Source organism: Pleurodeles waltl, chromosome 8 (assembly GCF_031143425.1).
Source record: "Pleurodeles waltl isolate 20211129_DDA chromosome 8, aPleWal1.hap1.20221129, whole genome shotgun sequence".
Classification (NCBI taxonomy): Eukaryota; Metazoa; Chordata; class Amphibia; order Caudata; family Salamandridae; genus Pleurodeles; species Pleurodeles waltl.
Genome location: NC_090447.1, coordinates 1,109,973,331 through 1,109,997,835, shown reverse-complemented (window position 1 = coordinate 1,109,997,835; position 24,505 = coordinate 1,109,973,331).

Genomic DNA, 24,505 nt, shown 5'->3' with positions numbered 1-24,505 from the left:
GGTCTCCCACAAGACACCACCACAAGCCACAGCAGCCAGCCCCATGAGGACAGCACAGGAGCTGCCACCACTCCCACCTGCACCACCAACACCATCCCTGTGATGTCAACACCTGCTGTAACAGTGGTTCAGGAGGCTGCGCCAGCAACAGCCAGGAGTGCCACAGTAGAACACACGGCATCCACGGCTGCGCAGGCGACGCAGGTTCAGGAGAGCAGGGCTGCAGGCTGAGTCCAGCCGTCCATCTACCACCAACACCGAGGCACAGCTGCTCCGTGGTCAGCGCCTGCAGAACAATATGTTAGGGAGAATTAGTGGGGTGCTGCACCGCTTTGTGAGGAGCAATGAGGCCAGCATGCAGCAGCTCCATTCCCAATTGGACGTGATTGGCACAAACACTGGGGACCTAGACCTGTCCATGAGGGAACTGGTGGCAGGACTACTGTCACAGAGCGAGGGTGGGCGGCGCAGGGACCGTCAGCTGCTACAGAGGCTTGACAGGATGGCCACATCAATTGGCAGACTGGCAGTTAACACCACTGGCCTGTCGAGAAGGACAGTTGGCCTCCAAATACAAATGGGCCACTTTGCAGGGGATGTGGCTAGAGGCCTGGGCCGGATCACACATGTGACCGATTTAATGGAGGCACGGCATCTGTCCAGGGGCACAGGGGACACCCCCCAGGACAGCGAAGAGGGCTCTACAGTGAGCAGTGTCTCTGCCAGTGACACTAGGGTGCTCCGGAGTTGGAGTACCAGGCAGAGCACTGCAGAACAACCTGGGACCAGCCAGGCTGGCAGAGGCCGCCGTGGGACATAGACTGAACCCTGTCCCTGATGTTGGGGCACATGACAGCAATGTGCCCATGCATGGTTTGCTTTTTGATGTTCATGAACAGTTAGTCATTGTAAATAGTTAAATTTCTGCACATATTAAATAGTTTTTTTGTTCCACTTAACAAATTGAGTTTTTGGTCAATAGGTGAGTATGGTTGAAGTTGACACGTACCTTCCAAAGTATTGGGTTGCAATGTGTTCCCGTCTCAGTCTGCCTTGATTTGCTATACTCCGACCCCCATGATGGCGATGTGGTTGCTCCTGCTCATCATCTTCTGAATCAGGGTCTGCAGGGGTGAGAGGTAGCCCACGTCGGGTGGCAATATTGTGCAGGATGGCGCATGCGACAACAATTTTGAATGCTGTAATGGGGGTATACTGGAGGGCACCTCCACTGCGGTGGAGGCATCTGAACCTTGCTTTCAGCAATCCGAAGGTGCGTTCTATTATGTTCCTGGTCCTCTTATGTGCACTGTTGTATCACCTCTCGGAATCATTGCTGGGTGTTAAAAACGGAGTCATTATCCATGGCCGTAGAAAATATGCACTGTCACCTGTTGGGCACAAACATTACACCGTTAGAAAGTCCTGGTTGGTGTGCACAGTGACCTGTGTGTATGTCTACGAGGTGTATGCAGCTCTACCTAGGAGGTATGCGTCTCCAAACTCCCCATGTTCCAGGCGTTGGTGTATCCCACTGTGCCTAAAAATGTAGGAGTCATGGGTACTGGCTGGAAATTTTGCAACAATGTCGGTGATGACATAATGGGCATCACAAACCACCTGAATATTGAGTGAGTGGGTACACTTTCTGTTGTGGAACAGATGTTCCTGATTTGCAGGGGGGCATATTTGAATATGTGTCCCATCTACACACCCTATGACATGGGGAAAGTTGGCAATCTGGTAAAAGTCCAACTTGGTGCTGTTAATTTCTGCCTCATTCCTGGGTAGGTATATGAAGTTAGACATGGGTGTGAGTATGGCATCTAGGAATGCCCTGAGGAACCTTGACAGTGCACTTTGAGATACCCCACCTGCCACAGCAATGACCCCCTGATAGCTCCCTGAGGCCAAGAGGTGCAGTGAGCATAGCACTTGCACATGCGTAGGGATGGCGCAGCCGCGCATAGTCTGCCGTTCTAGCTGTGGTTTTACTAATTCAATTAATTCTAGTATGTCTGCGCTGCTAAGGCGGTATTTGTCATATATCTCTTCCTCAGTTTGCTGGAAGAGTGTCTGCCTTGTTCTGTAAATCTTCTCCTGTCTCTGGCTCCTCCTCCTCCTCTGCTGGGCTGCGTGGGCTCTCCTCCTCACTGCTATCAGGTATATCTCCGCCATCTTGAGTAAACCAGATGCATTCTGGGTCTCCTTTTATACTTTGGTAATGGTTACCACCTGCTCTGAGTTAGTGGTAAATGGGACATGCAAACTGGGCTTTTTGCGACTAGTCGCAATTTGCGAGTTGCAATTGCATATGGTTTGCGACTCGCAAATTGCGACTTCCTATTTGCGGGTCGCAAAATGGGGTTGCAATCTTTGCGAGTCGCTAACGGCTCGCATCACTTTTTGCGAGTCGGAAATGGGATTTTTGCATCCCATTTCCGATTTTGCACAGTTGCAAATAGCGATTCGGGCCATTGCAACTCGCAAAACTTTGCAACATCTGGCCCATAGTACCTATAGGATATAAGTGGTATAGTATGAGCTTTGCATGTCTCCTAGTTCAGCCTCAGATGCTCTGCTATAGCTACCTCTAGCCTAAGCTGCTAGAACACTACTACTCTACTAATAAGGGATAACTGGACATGGCATAAGGTGTAAGTACCATTGGTACCCACTACAAGCCAGGTCAGCCTCCTACAGAGGGCTCCAGCTAATATGAAATATCTACAATTTCTACCACTGGAGCCCCCTTCAGATAAGTACAGTCCCCCGTATACATGCTGAGTATGTAGACCTATGGGCTTCACCAATCCACCCACAGCGCAGACTCCCAGAGATGTCCTTTGTGAGGTACACCTCCTGCAATAGTGCAATGCACACAATGTGCCGCCTGCGGTTCACAACTGTCTACCTCACCTTTCTCGGGTCGTTTAATCCCAGGACGTTCCATGTCAGTAATTTGATTTTAGTCATATTGCCGGAGGTGTGAATGGTGCAGCCATAGAAACCTGGTTGATTGAGTATCTAATGTGAAGTGCCATGGGTGTGCTTGAGTGCAGCTTATGTGTGATTGCAATGTGCAGAGTAGCCAGAGAGGAATAATGTCAGTAAGATACTTTTGTACCCCCATAACTTCAGTAACTCCAACTCGTAGAAGAAAGATACAGAATACCTGTAAAGCAAGAACATAATAGAAATAAACATATCTGGAAACATCACTCAGGCAGGCCATAGAGGGGGGTGGTCTCCGGGGACCTACAGAAGTGCTTGCAGTACAATCTCATGAATTTCATGGCCAGCTTGGGTCCTCTGAAGTAGTGTGATTGCTGTTAATGGTGGTTCAAAGCTTGGCCGAGCAGAGAAAGGCATAGGGAATGCCCCACATCATGAAGAGGTACTTTGCTGGGAGGAATTCTCTGCATGCAGTCCGCATTGTTCGGGTGAAATCCAAATAAATTGATATTTCATTATTCTGGTACTGAAGCTTTCTTTTTTCATGAGTAAGGCACATGATGGTGTCTCGGTCCCTATAATGGAGTAGTTGTGCAGTGATGGCCCCCTCAGACCACGCCCGCAACCTCAGCTTCATCTTGGACCCTCTTCTCACCATGACCAAACAAGTCAACGCCGTGTCCTCCGCCTGCTTCCTCACCCTCCGCATGCTCCGCAAGATCTTCTGCTGGATCCCCGCCGACACTAGAAAAACCGTGACCCACGCCCTCGTCACGAGCCGCCTGGACTACGGCAACACCCTCTACGCTGGAACCACCTCTAAACTCCAAAAACGCCTGCAACGTATTCAAAACGCCTCGGCCCGCCTCATCCTCGACGTACCCCGCAACAGCCACATCTCCGCACACCTGAGACACCTGCATTGGCTCCCAGTCAGCAAGAGGATCACCTTCCGACTTCTCACCCACGCACACAAAGCCCTCCACAACAAGGGACCGGAATACCTCAACCGTCGCCTCAGCTTCTACGCCCCCACCCGTCTCCTCCGTTCCTCTGGCCTCGCGCTTGCTGCCGTCCCTCGCATCCGCCGCTCCACGGCGGGTGGGAGGTCCTTCTCCTACCTGGCAGCCAAGACCTGGAACACCCTCCCCACCAGCCTCAGGACCACCCAGGACCACTCCGCATTCCGGAGACTCCTCAAGACCTGGCTTTTCGAGCAGCAGTAACCCACCTAGCGCCTTGAGACCTGCACGGGTGAGTAGCGCGCTTTATAAATGTTAATGATTTGATTTGATTTGATTTGATGGCCTGCACCGGGGCACCTGGCCAGGGCTGCTGCGCTACAGCATGATGCTCATTCTCCATCAGTCAGATGGTTACCAGAAGGTGCTTAAAGGAGGGATTCCATGTAATCTTCTATAGTGGTCATGGCAGTAGTTTCAGGAAGTCCCAGGATTCTTAGATTGTTGGTCTTGATGCACCAGTTGAGTCAAGTGTTCATCCTTGTTGTCCAGGCGGTTGCACATTCAGTCGAGGTGACTGGTCAGCTTATCATTCTTGGAATCAATGCTTTTGAGGTCATTGTGCACCTCCACACGTAAGCCCCTAAACTCCAGGGCTTCAGGGGAGTCCACAGTGAATCCATCTGCACAAGCTCTCCGTGGCACCCTCTCCCACAACTTTTAGGGTCCTCATCTTATCAAATACCAGTTTAGCCTGCTGTATGTCAAGCTTCACCATGATTGACCTTAGTGGTGGCAAGGATTAGTCAAGCCGTGCAGGCTGAGAAGCCAGCAGGCCACAGAGGTCAACCCCCCAGAGTAAGGATGGTGGGTGGGTGCCCACACAGCATCTGTCCTTATTGAGACATTCACATAGCACTGAGGCAAGGTGCTCTGAGAAGTAGAGATGTGGCAGCCAACTTTCTGAATAGAGGAAACAGACTGAAAGTTTATATCCTATCCCTGAAATTATGAATATATTGAAAACGAAGCTTGAGAACATGTGTCATTCAGGGCAATTAGCAGGACAACACATCAAACATCACCAGTATCCAACCACTCTCAAACAGGTACTCATTGTGGTCTGTCAACATCAATACTGACCCTGAGTAAGAGAATGATGAAAGGCAATGAACCCATAAACAAGAAAGAAGATAACTTGTGCGTGTTCCTAAGGAGTAGGAGTTTACCCCGTCACAAATCAAACAATATACAGCAAACGAAAGTGCAGAGCCCTCCATCACAGCATCCAACACATCAACCACATCTTCTTCATAGGTCTTCACACAGATAACTAGGAGAAAATCCTTCCATATAGCTCAACTACCAGGGTCTCCCAGGAAGCCTGCCCCTCAAGAAAAGGGAATAGGCCATGCTTGGCCAATGTGGAAAGTATTAACACAGTAACACAAACTTTAATGAAGTGAATACACAACACAAGAAAAAACAATTTAGAAGGATAGAGTGAATTTGAATACAATATTTGACACCGAAATTACAAATATCCAGTCAATAGAACCAGAGTTATGCATTTTCAAAGTTTTCAGTAAAAACAAGTGTCTAAAAGATCAACGTGCCAAACACAGGCATCTAGTCACACAGACAGGGTCAAAGTTGCTAAAATATGGCCAACCACAATGGAGCATGGTTTGGATACAAGAAGAGGATTGGACCTGGTCAGTGCTTACCTTCGGACTTAGAAGAAAATCTGGGAAAAAGTGAAAAGCTCCATTGAGCAAGGCTACAAGAGGTATCCAAGGAGGGAGTATCATTGTTGGATGGCCTTGGGTTAAAGCCATGATGAAGATTTCTACGTTCAGACTATGGGCCTGATTTAGATGTTGGCGGAGGTAATACTCCATCACAAACATGACGGATAACCTGTCTGCTCTATTATGATCCCCATAGAATATAGTGGGATCATAATACGACAGACAGAATATCTGTCACGTTTGTGATGAGTATTTCCCTTCCCCAACATCTAAATTAGGCCCTTAGTCTCTGAAAAGGAAGTCAAAAATCTCCAGTGGGAAAAGGCAGAGGGCTGGTTCCAAAGACAGGTCCCCGAGGCTGGACAACCCTTTAATGGAAGACCACTGAAAAGGATTTGCTGCTGCGGAGAAGAACGTGGTGGAAGAAGCCCCTAAGTTGATCTGACTGGCAATGCACCTCAGGCAGATAGGAGAGCAGTTTGGTCCTAGTCTGCTTCTGCTTCTCAGAGCAGCTTTTGGCCAACATTTTAAGTTTTTAGTTTTGGAATTGGCCACGTAGGCACCTTTAGCACCACAATCAAGAGTCCAGGGTCAGTGGGATACCTCTTGGAGGTTTAGGTCTCACTCATCCTTTTGTGTCTGAGCCTTTTGTATCCCTGTGGCTTTGAAAATGAAACCAGCCCTTGAAGTCACTGTGGTAGTCCTGGGTTCAGGTGAAGAATCAGGGATCAGCAGCAGGGCTGGCCTCTGAGGGTTCAATGCAGGCTCCAGGCAGCAAAGCAGTCAGTCCTTTCAGATTCAGAAAAGCAGGCTTGCAGAGTGCACAGCAGGTCACAGCTGCAGGCAGTCGTCTGAGTCCTTCCACAGTTCCAGGAGTGAATTGAAAAGTGGCTCTGAAGGTTCTATTTTTATGCCCTGGTGCCTTTCTTCTGGAAGTTGTTAGAAGCTTCTGGAAAGGATCTTTGAAGTACATGGAATTTCCTGACTCCAAGCTGGCATCAGTGACAATACGGGGTTTTATGCCCTTTGTGTGAAGGCAGAGCACAGATTTAAATGGAGCTGAGCTGAGTTCTACCCCCCATCCCGCCAGCCAATGGCCCAAGGAGGCACACCTAATCCTTCTATTGTGTGACTGCCAGGGAGGAATTCACAGCCTTTCAATTACAATCAGTCATTTCATCCAGGCCAGGCTACAGGCACAAAAGGGCTAAGGGAAGGAAAATGCCAACTTTCTAAGAGTGGCATTTTTGAATTGTAATGAAATATCTGACCTCACCATTAAAGAGGTTTTGTCATTACAATTTCACAGACACCACGCATGATATACCTACCTGTTCCCAATTGGAATTTACAGCTTATTAATAAGGAATCCCCATTGTTATCCTATAGGAGTGGTATGCCTCACAGTAGTGAAAAACAAATTTAGGACTTTTTCACTACCAGGACACGTACAGATTAAACATATCTGTCCAACCTTTTAATTACACCGCTCTGCCCTATGAGTTACTTAGGGCCTACCTTAGAGGTGGTGTATATGTGATAAAAGGGGAGTTTGAGGCGTGGCAAGGGGGTTTTAATGTCAAGTTGACATGTCAGTTTAAAACTGCATTCAGGCTCCACTGCCAGGTGTGGGACGTGTTTTAAGGTACTACTTAAGCGGATAACACCATAAGTGCTGTAGGTCCACTCTTAACATTTAATTTACCAGCTCTGGGTTTATGGTGCATTACTCTACAAGGGGCTTAAAAGTAAATGAAACATGTTGCTTAGGTATAAGCAATTAAACCATGTTTAAAAGAGAGAGCAGAAGCGCTTTAGCACTGATTAGCAGTCTCAAGGTCAACAAACATGAATTCAGTAAAATGTGAAGGGTAAAGGCAAAAGGTTTGGGGCAACCATGCAGAGAAGGACAGGTCCAATTGCCACTACGTTGGTTCAGTCACTTTCCTTTGAAGCCATTTTATGGACATTTTGTTTTGTTTTTGTTTTTCTTTGATGTGTCCTATTTCCTTGATCTAAAGCAAACCTCCCTCCATACATACATATTGCATAGTTCTGAGAATATGTCTTAGAGTTCTTAATAGGCACAGTTTAACACACCTCTTCATATGACATGTACTTTCTATCATACAAGTGTGAAGTCATTTGAGTGACTTTCATTTCAAACATACATAATGAATCTATTGGCCCACCTGTTGCCCTAGTCATTGTCTGTTGACTCATCTTCACTGCAACTCTCACCTCCCTCTTAAAAGTCTTCAGTAAAAGGTATATGTCTCTAAGGGTGATGTTGTTGAGCGTGACACAAATTAAAGGAGTGTGACAAACATTGTCAGCCGTAGCCTATAATCTTTCTCCACTAGGATCCAACCATCTAAACTTCCTCTTCTGGAGTGTGAAGGCACATTCTATGATGTTTCATTCCCTTATGTGTGCTTCTTTATTCACTTGTTCATGGTCACTTCCAGGGTCTTGGACTGCTATCACCAGCCAAAAGTCAAGCGTTGTCCAGTATCTTCTACAGAGTATATACAGATGGATTTGAAAGCACTGATGCACATATGTACTGCAATTGACATACTGCCACCGACCTACATGTGCTTCTAAATGTAACCTGGTTCATGATCATTAGCAATGAAGACAACAGGTAGTAGTGTTACTTTCAGTTGGACTTCTATATGATATTACTGCTGTCCTTCCACAGTGGTTGATGACCTACAATAACATGTGATCTGGGTATAATTTTAACAATAACACTTATAGTATTTTATTAAGTGTGTAGAGTTGGGTTGTCAAATACTCATCAAATAACCAAGTTCACTGAAAGTGTTGGCAATTTCATGGTATGACCGATGCTGCTGCTCCATAAACTCCCAGCATCCTGCATCAAGTCAGGAAATCTTGCATTGCTGTTTGCCATATGTAGTGTTACTTTAATAGTGTGCTGTAGTTTGCATTGTGATACACCTATTTCCATGGCTGTGGAGCCACCAGGAAAACATAAGTGCAATTTATGCCCCTAATTAAAAACTGTATGGGGTAAACTTTAGCCTTTGTGGAATTGGCTGTGTGAGCACCCTGAAGAAATACATTCTGAGTGGCATACATCCCTTGATTTAGAATCTTGGAGGTTAGTTGTGGCATAGCGTGGATAATTCCCACTGTTTCCTGTTTGCAGCTGCTGCAAAAAATTCTCAAGCTGCAACTATTTTCACCTGGGGTTATGGCAATGCAGGACACAATGTTGGGCTTCAATTAGTCATGTGTTGAAATCTGGATATTTCAAAATGTGTGCATGTCCAGTATGTATGTTTTTTTGGATCTGTGCTGAAGAAATATGCATGTGAGCTGGAATATTTCTTCTCGGTTCTCTTTCAAAGTTGTAATTGTAATTAAATTTATATAGTACTTGCCTGTGAGTAGCATGCTTCTCTGGAACCTAAAGAGGATTAGCTTTGTTTAGTATAGGGAAATGTGAGTTCATTTGAGTGGTGCATATGCAGGTCTTTTTTAGTTAGATTGAATAGGGAGAATAGAGGAGGGAAGAGTCTAGAAAGTGTTGTTTGAAGATCATAGTAGTAGAATGAGGTTTAGGATGAGTCAAATGAGGGATAAATGTGGGAAGAATTGAGAAATGGTTATTTGGGAGATCATAGTAGTAAAATGAGGTTTGGGTGAGCCAGGGAGGCATAGAGGAGGAAGGGGTCTAGACAGGGTTAATTTGGAGATCATAGTAGTAGAATGAGGCTTGGGATGAGTCAGAGGGTGAGGATAGAGGATACATTGAGAAGTACAGGTTGAGACACAGAGTAGTGTATTAAAGAGAGTCAACAACTTTTTGTTGTTTTTTTGTTTTTTCTTCTACAGTAGGAGTAAAGCACTAAATAAAGTTGTTGCAGATGCACCCTTTGTGGTTGTGATTTGGCTACCTGACTTTCAGTTTCCTGTTGCATGGCATGTGTGTGCAACAGAGTGATTGGCTTAGCATTATGAAATGACTGAACAGTAATGGTGATGTAGCGCGGGCTCTTAATGTGTGAGTTACTTCAATGGATCCATAACTGTCTCATCTATCCATGAATCTTTTAATATGTGTCCCCTGTGAACAGGTGTGTATAATTTAGATAGACCTTTAATTTGTGATGTGTCTCTCTGATGTCCATAAATATGTTGTTTTACATTGTTTCTTAGTTTTGTTTGCCTTCTTCCAGTATTAATATGTGTTTGGGGTGATGTGTGTCTGCTTCTGGGTGGTGCAATTGTTTTATTGGTACTTCCAAACCTTGCTTTTCAGTGTCCAAGAATATTTATAATTGTGCTTTACTTTACACTACCAATATTTATTGCACACAAGAAATATCACACGCAGAAGATTCCAATATCAATATGTATTAGATGCAGTGAATAGTGAGGGGCCCATTTACGAGAATGTGCAGTAAAGCAAGTTACTTTTCTGCTCTGTGCCACAGGATAAGGGCAGGAAGTGCCATATTTAAGGCAATATGGTGCATCCCTATCCTTTTCCCAGCGCTGGCACACAAAGGACAGTTTAGCACCAACGCAGGCACCCTTGTAATACAGCATTGAATGCAGGATTGTTTTTGTGCCGGAAAGGGATGTGTTGCCTCACTCCCGTTTATGGAATCACTCAGGACTACGCAAAGTGGCCTTGCATGGCTTCTTAAGGTTTGTGTCGCGCGTATACCATGTTGCTTGGTATATGCCCCTGGGCGTTATTTCACTTGTGGTCACACTGGACAGAAAACAAAAATTCTGGGATTGGTTGTAAATATTATTAAGAAGCTCTACTAATCAAGGTAACACTGCCATTAAAAGGCTAGTGGAGACAGGGTGCAGGGAACCCCCTTGGCCAGCACCTTCGCAATGTTCACTGTCTGCTTTGCAGACAGTGTACATTGCGACTAGTGCTTGTGCACCCTATGCACTACAGCATTCCTGCTGGCTTTATTACGAGCCAGAGACCATGCTATTGGCCGTTTCCCACTGGGACAGTGGGCAGAAACTGAGGTTCTGCCCGCTGACCCAGCGGGAAACTCGTAATGGCCCGGCAGCATGGCTGCCACACTGGTGGCAACCTACCCATCGGGATTTCAACAGACGGGATTTTCTGTCTGGTGAAATCATAATCATGCCCTCTATGTTGATAGCTTAGGAGATTGGGCTCCTCTTTATACTTCGACCTATGCAACATCTTCAGTTAAAATTACCTCACTTGAACACATCTTAAAAACCTCACAATTAGATGGAGCACCAGGTCCTAAAGACCACCTCACTAACCTTTTCAAATTCCTGCTCTTTTTAAATATTGATTTTTAGGCCCCTACCCTTTTCACTTTTCACAGTGTGACCAAAACCCAAATAGACCTTTCATCATGGCAAGGTTCGATTCAGCAACCAATTTACAAAAAAGGTGATCTAGGACTGGTCACTAGCTACAGACTGATCACCATACAGGATGTAGAGGTTATGTTTTATACTAAAATATTGGTGAGAGGCAGGAAGACTGGGCAGCAGCAACAAATTTATTACCAACAAGTCAAATTGGGTTAGGAGGGAAAAGTAACTTGACGGACAGTGTTCTGGCTCTCTTTATGCTTATATATGACAAAATGAATTTTAAGAAATGTAACCTATTTGTTTGTTTCATTGATTAATGTATGACTTTTGACTGTGTAAATTGGAAAAAAGCTCTGGGAAAAACTCCCCAGATAGGGCTTTCTGGAAACTTTACTTAGGGTTTGTGCAGGTATACTTACATACAGATCAAGCTGACGAACAAAAATCATGTTACAAGAAAATATTGACAAAGAGAGGTTTCATGCCCTGAAGAAGTCAATGGGGAAGATATAACCCAGATGAAACATGTGTTGGCTTGGCTAGAGCAGTATGTGAAGAAATAATAAAGAAGAATTCTTTGGTTACTCATCCTGGAACTTTTATTTGTTATTACTTTTTGTGATTATACACTATAGTGAACAATAGGTTTGAGTGAACTCACCTCCCAAGGTTAAATACACCCTGCTTGCAGTCACATCTATTTGCAGATAATACAATCCTCTTGGACTACTTTGTCACAGGCCTCCATAATTCTTTAACGGCCTTAGATAAATTAAATAATGACGACAAATTAACAATTATTATAAGTAAATCAGCTGTCTTAGGGACATATAAAAGAGCCCCAGCACTGTAGCACTATGCCCTGCACCGTATTCACAATGCAGCAAAGAATCCAGAAGGAAAAAATACATAAAGGCACAACTAACCAAGCGAAAACCACAATTTCTCACTGGAACTTAATTTCTTTTAATCTAATCAAACTAATTAAATCATAGTGTCAACGAATTACCAGTGCAACTAAAGAAACTAACTAAACAAACTAGTCTATCAGGTAAAATCTAAATATATACAAATCTAATACATAAAGCACCGTAATATAAAGCAAAAGGCTGCTTAAACCATCCAGTGGCAAGCAGTCACAGAAACAGATAGTGACCATGGTCCAAGGGAAGTATCTGGCCTCAGTGACGGAGAACCATCACTGGAGCAAAGTCTGATACGGTCCTCAAGTTATAAGTCCAATAATTCAAAAATTCCGTTGGTCACTCCTTTGAGAAAACAGTCGACGCGTTTCGGCCTTATCACATCCGGCCTCTTCAGGACAATGGAAAAGGTGCCTTACGGCAGAAGATGCAATTATGCATCAACTTACTGCTCGGTGGAAAACAACTTAAACCTCAAGCACTCTTAGAAAGCGGCAAACCGGGAATTAATGATGCCGGAATTAATGATGCCGGAATTAATGATGCCGGAATTAATGATGCCGGAATTAATGATGCCGGTTTGCCGCTTTCTAAGAGTGCTCGAGGTTTAAGTTGTTTTCCACTGAGCAGTTAGTTGATGCATAATTGCATCTTCTGCCGTAAGGCACCTTTTCCATTGTCCTGAAGAGGCCGGATGTGATAAGGCCGAAACGCGTCGACTGTTTTCTCAAAGGAGTGACCAACTGAATTTTTGAATTATTGGACTTATAACTTGAGGACCGTATCAGACTTTGCTCCAGTGATGGTTCTCCGTCACTGAGGCCAGATACTTCCCTTGGACCATGGTCACTATCTGTTTCTGTGACTGCTTGCCACTGGATGGTTTAAGCAGCCTTTTGCTTTATATTACGGTGCTTTATGTATTAGATTTGTATATATTTAGATTTTACCTGATAGACTAGTTTGTTTAGTTAGTTTCTTTAGTTGCACTGGTAATTCGTTGACACTATGATTTAATTAGTTTGATTAGATTAAAAGAAATTAAGTTCCAGTGAGAAATTGTGGTTTTCGCTTGGTTAGTTGTGCCTTTATGTATTTTTTCCTTCTGGATTCTTTGCTGTATTACTTCTTTGTCCCTGTTCCAGGGGGGTTATAGGGACGTCCCCTCCCTTTGCCTCCGTATTCACAATGCGGCATGAAGCCACTTTTTGTGGCTTAACGCAAAGTGGCTTAATGCCACCTTGGAAATATGGCCCCTTAAAACGCAGCCTTTTGTGTGGAATAGACGTGCAATCGGTGTTAAATATAAGGAGTACCAAAGTATGACCACATGGGACTCTAGAAAGTACAGTGGTACTCAAAATTTTTTTTTTTTTCAATGGCCTAAACGTATATATATATATATATATATATATATATATATATATATATATATATATATATATATATCAATACACCTGTTAGGTTGCCTCTCAAAAGAGCATTTTGTTCTAACTAATAATCAGGAATTTATACATGTTGTAGTAGCAGTTGTGAAGTGAAGATGTTATTGCTAGTTTTAGTGAAATGGACACCATCAACACAATCAAGGGAAGTATCTGAAAAACAATTTTTGGGGGTGATACGTTGAAGGCTTGTCGTAATCTTTCAGGAATGCAGACACCATTTTTTTTATATGTCTGCCGGTTTTCCATACTTCATAGCAATTTCTACACAGAATTTCCACTGAATCCTTTGGCAAATATTTCAATACGCAACATGGATGTCAGGAAATAAACTCATCAATGTTGTAAAAGTTGCTTTCATGTCATTTTTAATTCCTACACCTGTGAGGTGACCAATATCATTGCCACGACATAGAAATAATCATGACTTAGAGATGCTGACAATAATGACGTGATGAAATTAGAGGTAGGATTTTATTCCACCGTAAGCCTCTTTTCCCCATCCATGTGATTTCAACATTGGGTATACCTAAATTATGCTCTATTACTCTTTTTTTGGCATTCTCTCTTGCCCAAAAACCATAACTGTGTCCTATTACACACTCACAAAGCATCTTTTTTTACCACAGCCCACTACTTTCAAGAATCAGGTACTGATTGGAGTCAAGTAAAACTTCAAGATAATACCCTTCTGCACTGCCCAATTATCCTTTTTGTCAAATATTATACTTCTGAAAGAACCATGCTGATTGATTCAATATGAGATTGGGATTTGTGAAGTAGCCCGAGCAGTACAACTGAAGCACATTGATTACCAGAAAGACTAGACTGTTAACTTTCAACATGCTACTCAGTAGATACAGCCAGTTCCGTGGAAGTGAAGGTCATGTGACCATATTAACCAATCGAGTATAATATTGGAAATGTATCACTCAATGATGTTTTTTGTAACATATTACACTTCTACAAAAAGCATGCTGATTGATTTCATATGCCATTTTGCTGGTAAAATACCCTAAACAGTGCACTTAAGCCCATTCATTCCTAAAAATACTTTACCTTTTACTTTAAACATACTTCTCAATGCATAATCTACATCAGTAGAATTTAAGGTTATACAACCATATTAACAAATACAGTACAATATTACGAATGTATCACAAAATTATCTTATTTATAGCATAATATGCTTCTGAAAGAACCAAACCAATTGGTTTAAAATAAAATTGGGCTATTAACACAGCCCAAACAGTACAATTGAAGCCCATAAATTCTAAACATCACCGCACTGTTATATATTATTGTATCTCACTCCACTGTATACCACTCTACTCTATACCACCCCACTCTACACCACTCAATTTTATGCCACTTCACTGTATGCCACTCTAGTGTATGCAACTTCAGTGCATATGACTTCAGTGAATGCTACTCCATTGTATGCTACTCCACTATGTGCAACTCGACTCTCTTGACTCCGCTCTACACCAATCCACCATACACCACTTAACTGTATGCTTTTCTATTGTACATGAATCCACTCTATGCCAGTCCACCATATGCTACTGTACTCTATGTCACTACACTGTACCTCACGCTACTGTACACCACTGTATACCACTGTATTATACGCCACTGCATTCTGCGCTATTCCACTGGCTCTATGGCACTCCACTGCACCCTACTCCACTGTACACTAGTCCACTGTACCCTACTCTACTCTACTCCACTGCACTGTACTCCACTCCACTCTATACTATTCCAGTGCATACCACTGCAGTGCATGCCTCTCTATTGTAAGCTTGCTACTACGCTTTATGCCACTGAACTCTAATGTATTCAACTCTATGCCATTCCAATGGTTGAACTCCTCTCCAGTGTACACTACTCCACTGTATATTATTACAGTGTAAACTACTCCACTGTACCTTACTCCACTCTATGCCACTATATGCTACTGCAGTGTGTGCCACTCCACTGTAAACTATTCCAATGTATGCCACTACAGTGTATACCACTCCATTGTGAGTTACTCCACTGCATGCTATTTCAGTGTTTGCTAGTGTACTATACTGTACTCCACTGTATCACAGTCAAGGGTACGCCTCTCACCTCTAGGCAACTCCACTGTGTACTTTTCTACTGGATTCCACTCCACTGTATGACTTCACTGCATGCTAATTCACTCTATGCCATTCCACTGTATGCTGTTCTACTGTATAGCAATGAACAACCCCTCACACTCGTGTGTAAGCTGCTTCACTCTTCACTTCTCTACTCTACAGTGCCCCACTGTAATCTAGTCCGCTTTATGCCACTCCACTTTACACCACTACAACGTACAAGACTCCACACTATGCTATTCCAACCCACTAGACTGTATCCTTCTCCAGTATACAGTAGTCTACTCTGCACAGCTAGAATGTACACCACTCAACTCTATGTTATTCGACTCTATGCCACTCCACTCTACCCCCTTCACTTTATATTACTCTACTGTATGCTATTGCATAGAAAATTACTTCACTGTACCCTACTCTACTCTTAAGCACTCCACACTACTGCAGACTACCCCACTCCACTGTATACTATTCCAATGTACACCACTGGCATGTATGCCACTCCAGTGTAAGCTTCTGCACTGTATGCTTTTTGTGTATGCTAGTCTTTGTACGCCATTCCATTGTATGGAATTTCACTCTAGGGCACTCCTCTGTATGCTTTTTCACTGTATGCCAGTCCAGTGTATGACCCTACACTGCATGCTAATCAACTCTATGCCATTCCACTCTTCGCACTCTAATGTATGCTAATACACTATACCCCACTCCACTGTACGCTGCTTGACTCTACAGCATGCCACAGTACTATATTTCACTGTATGCCATTCCACTTAATGCAGCATGCTGTACAATACTCCACCATACTGCACTCTACTCCATGATATTCCACTGTACAAATCCTGACTTCACTATAAGCTATTCACTGTGCACCACTTCACTATGTTCCACTCCACTGTATGCCACTGCACTGTACGCTTCTCCATTGTACACCTCTCCGGTCTCTATAGACACTTATTAATCACTTACCTTCTTTAATTCCATTCACATACTGCAAGTATGTGTAAGGAAAAAGTGAGCAACATCACACAGCTCGTTATTTAAATATGTGTAAAATAGTGCTAATAAGAACTTTTTTTCTTCTTTTTTTATTTTACTTTTTCTTTTTGGAACTTTAGGTCAAAGTTAAGAACAAAAATCAGAAACTGAAATGTACCCAACTGGGTCAACACAAGTCCTGCAAAACAAAAACAAACAAAAAACTAGGGGCTCTGAGAAAGACAATGGTGAGCAACAACAAGCTCTTTGTGAATAGTAAGATCACTCTCCACTGCATCAATCACTGTGTGACATGAAAGACAGTAAGTAGCTGTCCCCACATATGGCTCAATGATATTCTGCTCCTGCCTAAGATGGTTTGCAAGAACCTGGAAGGCAGCTGGTGGAACAGTGGGGGAAGCAGAGCAGGAATACTGTGCTGCTCGTTGTATCTAAATGCCCAAAGTTGATGCAACAAGAGCAGGTGGTGTGCTTGCAGAAGTACCAGACTAATTTTGGCCCAGGTCTAGCAATTTTTAGTCCCATCTTCTTTCGGAATACACCAAATGGGTGGCATTTGTAGTGCAGAGGTGCTCACATATTCTCATAGTGCGGAGGGAGTACTGTTGTCCAGTGCTCCTGAGAAATCACTTTCTTACACAGGCCACAGGTAGAAGAGAAAAGCGCTGCCACACAACAGACCTCCTCAACTTTTAGCATCAGTCTAATTCCAGTCTTTGAGTCATCTCGGCGGGAACTCACAAAAAACAACACCAGAAGATACAGCAGCACCAGAAGTCTTCTCTATAGCTGTGCTTCTGAAAATAACTAGCAAAAAAAAAAACTTAGGACCTCTTTTAGAAGAAACTTGTGCATTGTGATCGATGTGCCAGTTTTCTTTCACCGCCCTGCACCAATAATAAAACCATGGGAGCACTATATTTATAATACAGTGTTCCATGGAGCACCCTGTCCACAGTTGTGTCAGAAATTCTGATGCAGTTGTGCCATTAATCCATAGCATTGCTGGATTAGCATCACTTAAACACCTGCCCTGAGTAGGCATTAAAAAAATGACGCTGTGATGGAGTAGAATGGCGCAGTGAAATCTTGTAGATTTTACTGGACCATTTCAGCATTCCCTTTTTGTGGGGAAAAATCTACCTTGAATACATTATACTTGCCACAGGTATAATGTGGCGCAAGGCTTTACAAACTGGCACAGTGGTATCATTGCATCAGTTTGTAAATGCGGTGTTGTGTGGGGGTACTGTTTGCACCGCCGTAGCATAAAGAAAAAATTATGCAACAGCAGCGCTAAATCCTTATAAATAATGCCCTAAGCTTCTGGCAAGATCTTCTTTCAGCCTGCTAGATTCAATGTTACAAGTGCGGAATTCCACAGTAAATTTTACAGGTTTGCAACTCACCTTAAACTATTACATTTTTTTTTACATTACATCCACTTCAATTCACAATTGGGCTACATCACTGTCCCCCAAAGAAAGCCAAGACCAAAAGTACCAAAAAACTACAAAAATAAATCATACATTTCAAGACACATTTTTACCTATAGTCCCCATAAAAACCCAACAAATTCTTTACAAGTTCTGCAGTCTCAAGTCTGTCAGCACTTCTCTTTATTCAAGAAAAATATATCTTTATTTTGTGCTTGTAATTTGTTTTTTAAATCTTTGATTCTCATGATTCGCTTTTTAGGGTTATCATTCCATCCTTTGAGAATAGCAATCATTCAAACTGTTTTCACTTTTTCCCAAAAAAGAACCTTCCTGCTTTTGAAATAAGTCTTTGTCATCCTAAGAATTCACAAAGTCTCAGAATCACAGCCCATGTAGTTTCATTTATTATATTAAATAATGTAATTTTTCCTTTTCTCTTGGGAAGCTCAAACAAAATCTTTCTCTCTAAGAAATCTCACTAAGTATTAGTCTTCTGAGCTTTTGTCTCAATAGAAGGTTATCTTAATCCCTTTAAATCTTGTGTCTCTTCTCTTGAGGAGTGCTGCTGCTTTATTTTTGGATGGAGACTCAATAACTGGCACTTCAAGCAGGGCATGGTCTCCCTTTATTGTGGAGCCACACCCAGATCTACTGACAGGTGAAGCAGGGTGGGATCCCCTATTATTGTAGGGATCCAGATTCAGAATGACTGCCAGTGTTCTAAAAGGCATGACAAAGTGTAAACAGCCCTCTGCAATGGGCCTGAAAATATTGTAAAGCTCATCCTGGTTTGAAACGTGTTGGTGGGTCAAAGCCTCAGTCCTCATTTTGACTGTCTCAGAAGCCATGTCACTGGTTGTGGCATAACACACAGAGGAGTAGGAGCAGGTCCTAATACTACTTGACCATTTGACAACTTGGGAGATTCAAATTCCCCCTTTTATAATTTGTTTTCAGACACAGATTTGATTTGGTGTATCAGTCTTTGAATGTCAACCTATTAATGTTGCCTCCTTTGAAGTGCCCTATCCTCTTTCCTTTTGATTGCCCAGGAAGCATTATGTCCAACTTTTATAGTCCCATAACAAAGTACATGAAAGTTACTAGAGGATCACGCTAGGATGACAGCCTCACTGGTGTGTCTAACAAAAGGTCACAAAGTCCTCAGGCCTGGTCTTTATGATTCCTTATCTCTGCAGCGTTTCCCTTATCAAGGCCATCCGATTCTTTGACAATGTGCCCAGGCCTCAAAGTTTGATGATATTCTAGAGTGAAAGAGTCTTTTGAAGTGCAGAAGAGAGCACAGATGTAAGCTAGAAGAGTAATTCTGGATTTGCAGCTATTTTCTTAGCATAAAAATGCCCTCTTTTTTTCAAAATGGATGCAAGGATGCATTCCGTGCTAAGAAAATAGTGCTAAATGTAACTGAACATAGGGGCATATTTATACGTTAAAAAAATGACGCAAATTTGATGCAAAACTAACTCCATATTTATTCTTTGGCGCTATACCTGTCTAGCGCCAAAGTTATGGAGTTAAAGTCATTTTTTGGACGTGGAAACCTACCTTGCATCAATGAGATGCTAGGTAGGCATTCTCGTGCAAAAAATGACTCTATGGCCTTAGCGCAATATTTATCCTCTCATGCTAAAATTGAGCACGGGGGCAGGAGGGATCAAATAATGGTGCAAAGCTTGCTTTGCACCATCATTTAACGTCTGGGTCAGGGCAGGCGTTAGGGGACCTGTAGGTCTATTTCCATGGTGGAACACACATTTATCTGTCATGGTTGTATATTGTCAATGATTGTACACTTACACAACATACATTCAGAAAGTGGTTGCAAGGGTGACAACCACACGTAACAGCACATTCTCATGCATACTCAGATACAGTCACACACACAACTGCACATACACAACAATCATGCAACGGCAACCACACACACCGAAAAATACATCACAAACACACACATATGTATGCACAGAAACACTGCACAGGTCCACCCACCCACAGTACCACACAACACCACAACACCTCACAACTACAACACAATGCATCATCTTCAATCTCCTGGCAGGGACCCACATCGGAAACTACCCAGGGATATGGCACACATAAATCACAATGTACCACCAACAGGGAACAAACACACACAACTATACTACTTACCAATAGACTTACACGAACACCACTCAATACCAACACAAAAAAATGTCTCCAACACACAAATGTCCATCACACAACACACACCCTACCACTGTCAGACAAAAGCACTGCACATAACCATACATACTGGCTAAACACACAGGTAGCACAAGCACCACACACACACACACACAAGTACAGACACACCAATCATTGCCAGGCAGGAATGACTCAATACTAGGGAAAGTAATGCATGACAAAGATGTACCCAGTAAACCAACAACAGGTTGGTACTGATATATTGAAACATAAAGTAATGTGCAACACAAAGGCCAAAGGCGAGTCCAAATATATAATAGACTGAGACTTGAGTACACAGTGCACAGCTGTGTACCCCTAACTTGCCTCCCGACTGCCATGTAAACGCTACAGGTAGTGGCATCGAGGGGGAAGGCAGGCATCCCAGGGGTTATCTGTGGAGAGGTGGTGGAGGGGGGTTTGTGTTTAGGTTTCAGAGGGGAGCCTTTGTGATCTGGCTTGGGAGGGGGGTATGGCTTAGGTTCAGGGGAAGGTTGGGTTCTTGTTGGAAGGGTAGACTTCTTGGTAGGGGTGGGGCATCGGTACTTGCAGGGAGGCCAGGGGAGGCCTTGGAGCTCGAAGGGCTAGACTTTGGGAGGAAAACTGAATGTTTAGGGTTATCACAGGGGTGGGAGAGTTGTGGGGAAAAGGGCAAACTCAGAAAGGAAAGATTTCTTACACACACAGGTATGGTCATGGCAAAAGGATTTGGGTGTGGAAGGAGAGGGATATGTTGGTGTGGCTGTCCTGGGTGCATGTTTGTGTTAGGTATGTTTGTGTGAGGTATGTTTGTGTGTGATGGGTGTCTGTTGGGCAAGTGAGTGAGGGCGTTTACGTGTCTTGGGATGAGGGGTTGAAGATGCTGGGGGATGCCATGGTGGGTGGGTGACTGTCTATTGGGGTGTTGACTGCAGGTATGGTGGATGTGCTGCATGTTGGATGTCTATGGTTGTAGTGTCTGCGGGTGTGGTGACTGGGTTGGATGTCTGAGGGTATGCTGTGGTGCTGTCTGTCGGGTGGATTGGTGTAGTGACTGAATCAGTGATTGTTGGTGTGGTGTCTACAGGTGTGTCAGGTGTGCTATCAGTGATGCTGTGGGTGCATCTGAATTTGTTTGTGTGCATGCTGGTGGTATGTTTGTGGTGATTATGTTTGTCAGAGAAAACCTTGGATGTTGAGGTGGATGCATGCCTGTTTGTCTGTGTGCTTTGGCTGGGTTGGGGAAGAGGGTCTTGGGATTGGGAAGAGGAAAGTGGAGGGGGATGGTAGACAAAGGGGGACTGGCTGCTGTTAATATGGTTGCCAGAGCCTGAAAGGTTCTCTATAGGCTAGCCATTGCACTGTGAATGTCCTCCAGGAAGGCATTACTATTGTTGGATCTGAGCTGTCAGTCCCTTTTATGGCATTCACGATGGTCAACTGACCCACAGAGATCGACCTCAGGAGGTCAATAGCCTGTTCACTTTCGGGCAGCAGGGCTGACAGGGGCAAAGGTGCCTGCAGTAAAGGAGATGCCCACCCTCTTGGGTGAGCGGGCACAGCCAACTGTGTGGGGAGCTACAGGGAGGGCCGTGGTAGTAAGGGGGGTGTGGCAGACTTAGACACCCTCCAGGTCACTGGGTCCCTCGATGTCAGTGGTATCATGACTTTGGGCCCTGTGGCCAGCACCTTCCCCACTCTGCTGTACCTTGTCTCCTTCGCCTGCTGATGCTGATGCTGATAAACAGAGAGAGGTAGGGTCATCAGATTCCCTACATACACATACATTACACCATATACAACAGGAACATCACATCAATAGGTAAAACACCACTTTGAGCCAATATCATGTCACAACTACATACTTTCTACAACCGTATATGACAAAAATGTCATTCACTACATAAGTCAACTATATGACCACTATGCCATTCTATCAGTACAGCTATAGCACAAACTATTCCTGCACAAGATGATTTGTCAACATAAAAAGTGTGTCCTAATGCAAAGCATCACAGATAAACATCAACCCATCAATGGGCGAAAGTGTGAAGTTTGATTTGAGACTCCTAAATACTCCAAATCTACACTTGCTCAGTCCATTTCCAGATGGTATGTTCTATGAAAGTTAGCTCATCACATTCCATTTACAACATAGTATGTTGCTTAGCAATCACAATTATAACATGGAACTGTGTCCATAACATTCGCAATAGCAAAGACCACAGATGCACCTACTCCATTTGGCATATCCAAAATTGGAGTACAAAAGATTCCTTATACATTTCAACAACACATGTATCAATAGTGTTTTTGCTAAGGTTCATACTATCTTTATTGACCTACTCATCTTAGTCAATCTCAAATAGTAAACAAAAACATGTACAGAATTAGTGGGCTACTTAGCACACAGAATCTCCCCACAGACAAGCCCAGGAAGCATACCAACACCTTCAATACAATGGACACTTGTCATGTCCGTGAAGGCCACATACAGTGTTACTAATCATGATGAATGCCATCCTCAATTTAATTATATAAAAATGCCTACATCAGTGTCAGCACTTCAGACATGAGTAAGCTCACATCTATGAAGCAAAGTTACACTGACCTAAACAACGTTTGAAGTAACTATGATTGAGACTTACAGCTAGAGTCCAGCAAATTGTCTGATAACATATACCATATCACCAACATGTAAATGTAAAATGCTACACCTGCTACACAATGAAATTACTGTAAACTAAGCTTGGCCATACTAATATTCTTCAAAACAGTATCAGAATAGCAAAAGCTAGTATTCCAAAATCGGATCACGAATCCTAACAAGTGCAGGATTTACCACTGTAAACATGATGTTGGCAAAAAACAGTGCATATGTCATCTATATTGGAGATGTCCTGTCCAATTTAGCATGCCTAAAATACATTGGCTAAGGGAATAGCAGGCTAGCCACTTACCTTCACAACACCATGTAATTGGTACAAATAGTCTGAACTCACATGTTAATTACATGTCATTAGGAATGTAGAATCACTACAATGCTTTTCTTCATGTAGGATGTCCACCCTGACTAAACATCACATTAGCCAATGTACAGTCCACACTTAACAATGGGTACACATCCTCACACCTCTGAGTAAGTGTAGTAAGTATGTCAAGTTATTGTTCAGACTGATATCACACCCTCACATGAATGTTATATCTAGTTCACAACTCAGGAATGATTACGCTGTCTCTGACATGCCAGTCCCTATGTTGCAAGTAGAGGTAGATCCAGTGCACTAGGAATGGACAGAGACCAAAGACCTGGACTACTTACCTACAGGATATCTAGAGTATGGGCTGGTAGTTAGGAAGGATGACCCAGCAAGGTACATAGAGAGCAGTATGGTGATACACATATGACACAGTCAAATGTGCATCACCATATGTTTTAATACAATACTGTTAACATAGGTGAGTGTTAAGTCCCTATACACAATAGAATGTCCACACATATATATCAATGTTATCAACTGTTCACCTAGGTGTTACTAGGAGACCCCTTGCTGTTGGCACTTACCACATTGTAACAGCTTAAATACTTACACATTATACAATGAACTGGCTGAGGGTTGTACATGTGTGTAGTCTGTACTTACCCCCTTGTGGCTGCAGTGCTCGCCTCAAATGCCCATCCAACTCAAGGTAGGCCACCACCAAAATGTAGGCCTCTTGGGGAGGTCAAGGTCCAACGGGCACCCTCCCTCATTGGGAGGACATGCCAGGTGGGCCTCTGTGGTCTTCAGGGCCCAGCATTTCAGGTTTCCAAACATTTCCTACAGTGGGTACTCTGCCGGCTGCGGACCCTCAGGTTCCGCACTTGCTTGGCGATGGCACGCCAGATTCCCTTTTTTTGATGGGTGTTGACCTGCATGGATGACACAGACAAAAGGAGAAAGCTATGTCCATATGCACCAACCCAACACAAGTGGTCATAACACTACTGTCATATCAATTAAGCAAACATTCCCTTCCTCTTACTTCAAACTTCTTACCAATGTTCCATCTGCAGCCAACCCATGTGTGAAGTGGAGTCTCAAATACAACATCCATGATCAGTACCACATATTGACTAGACACATATGACCAGGCCACATGATTGCCTATAAGATGGTATGTCTGTTAATATTTCTAACAAATGTATTGTTGGACATGCTGCAATCTATGTTATGAATAGAGGCTATTAGTTCACACACTATCCAACATGCATCACTACTGTATGTCTGCATATGTACATGTACACATACCCGTGCATGAGTGCCCAATCCGTCACTACTGAACATTTCCTGAACACCATCATACA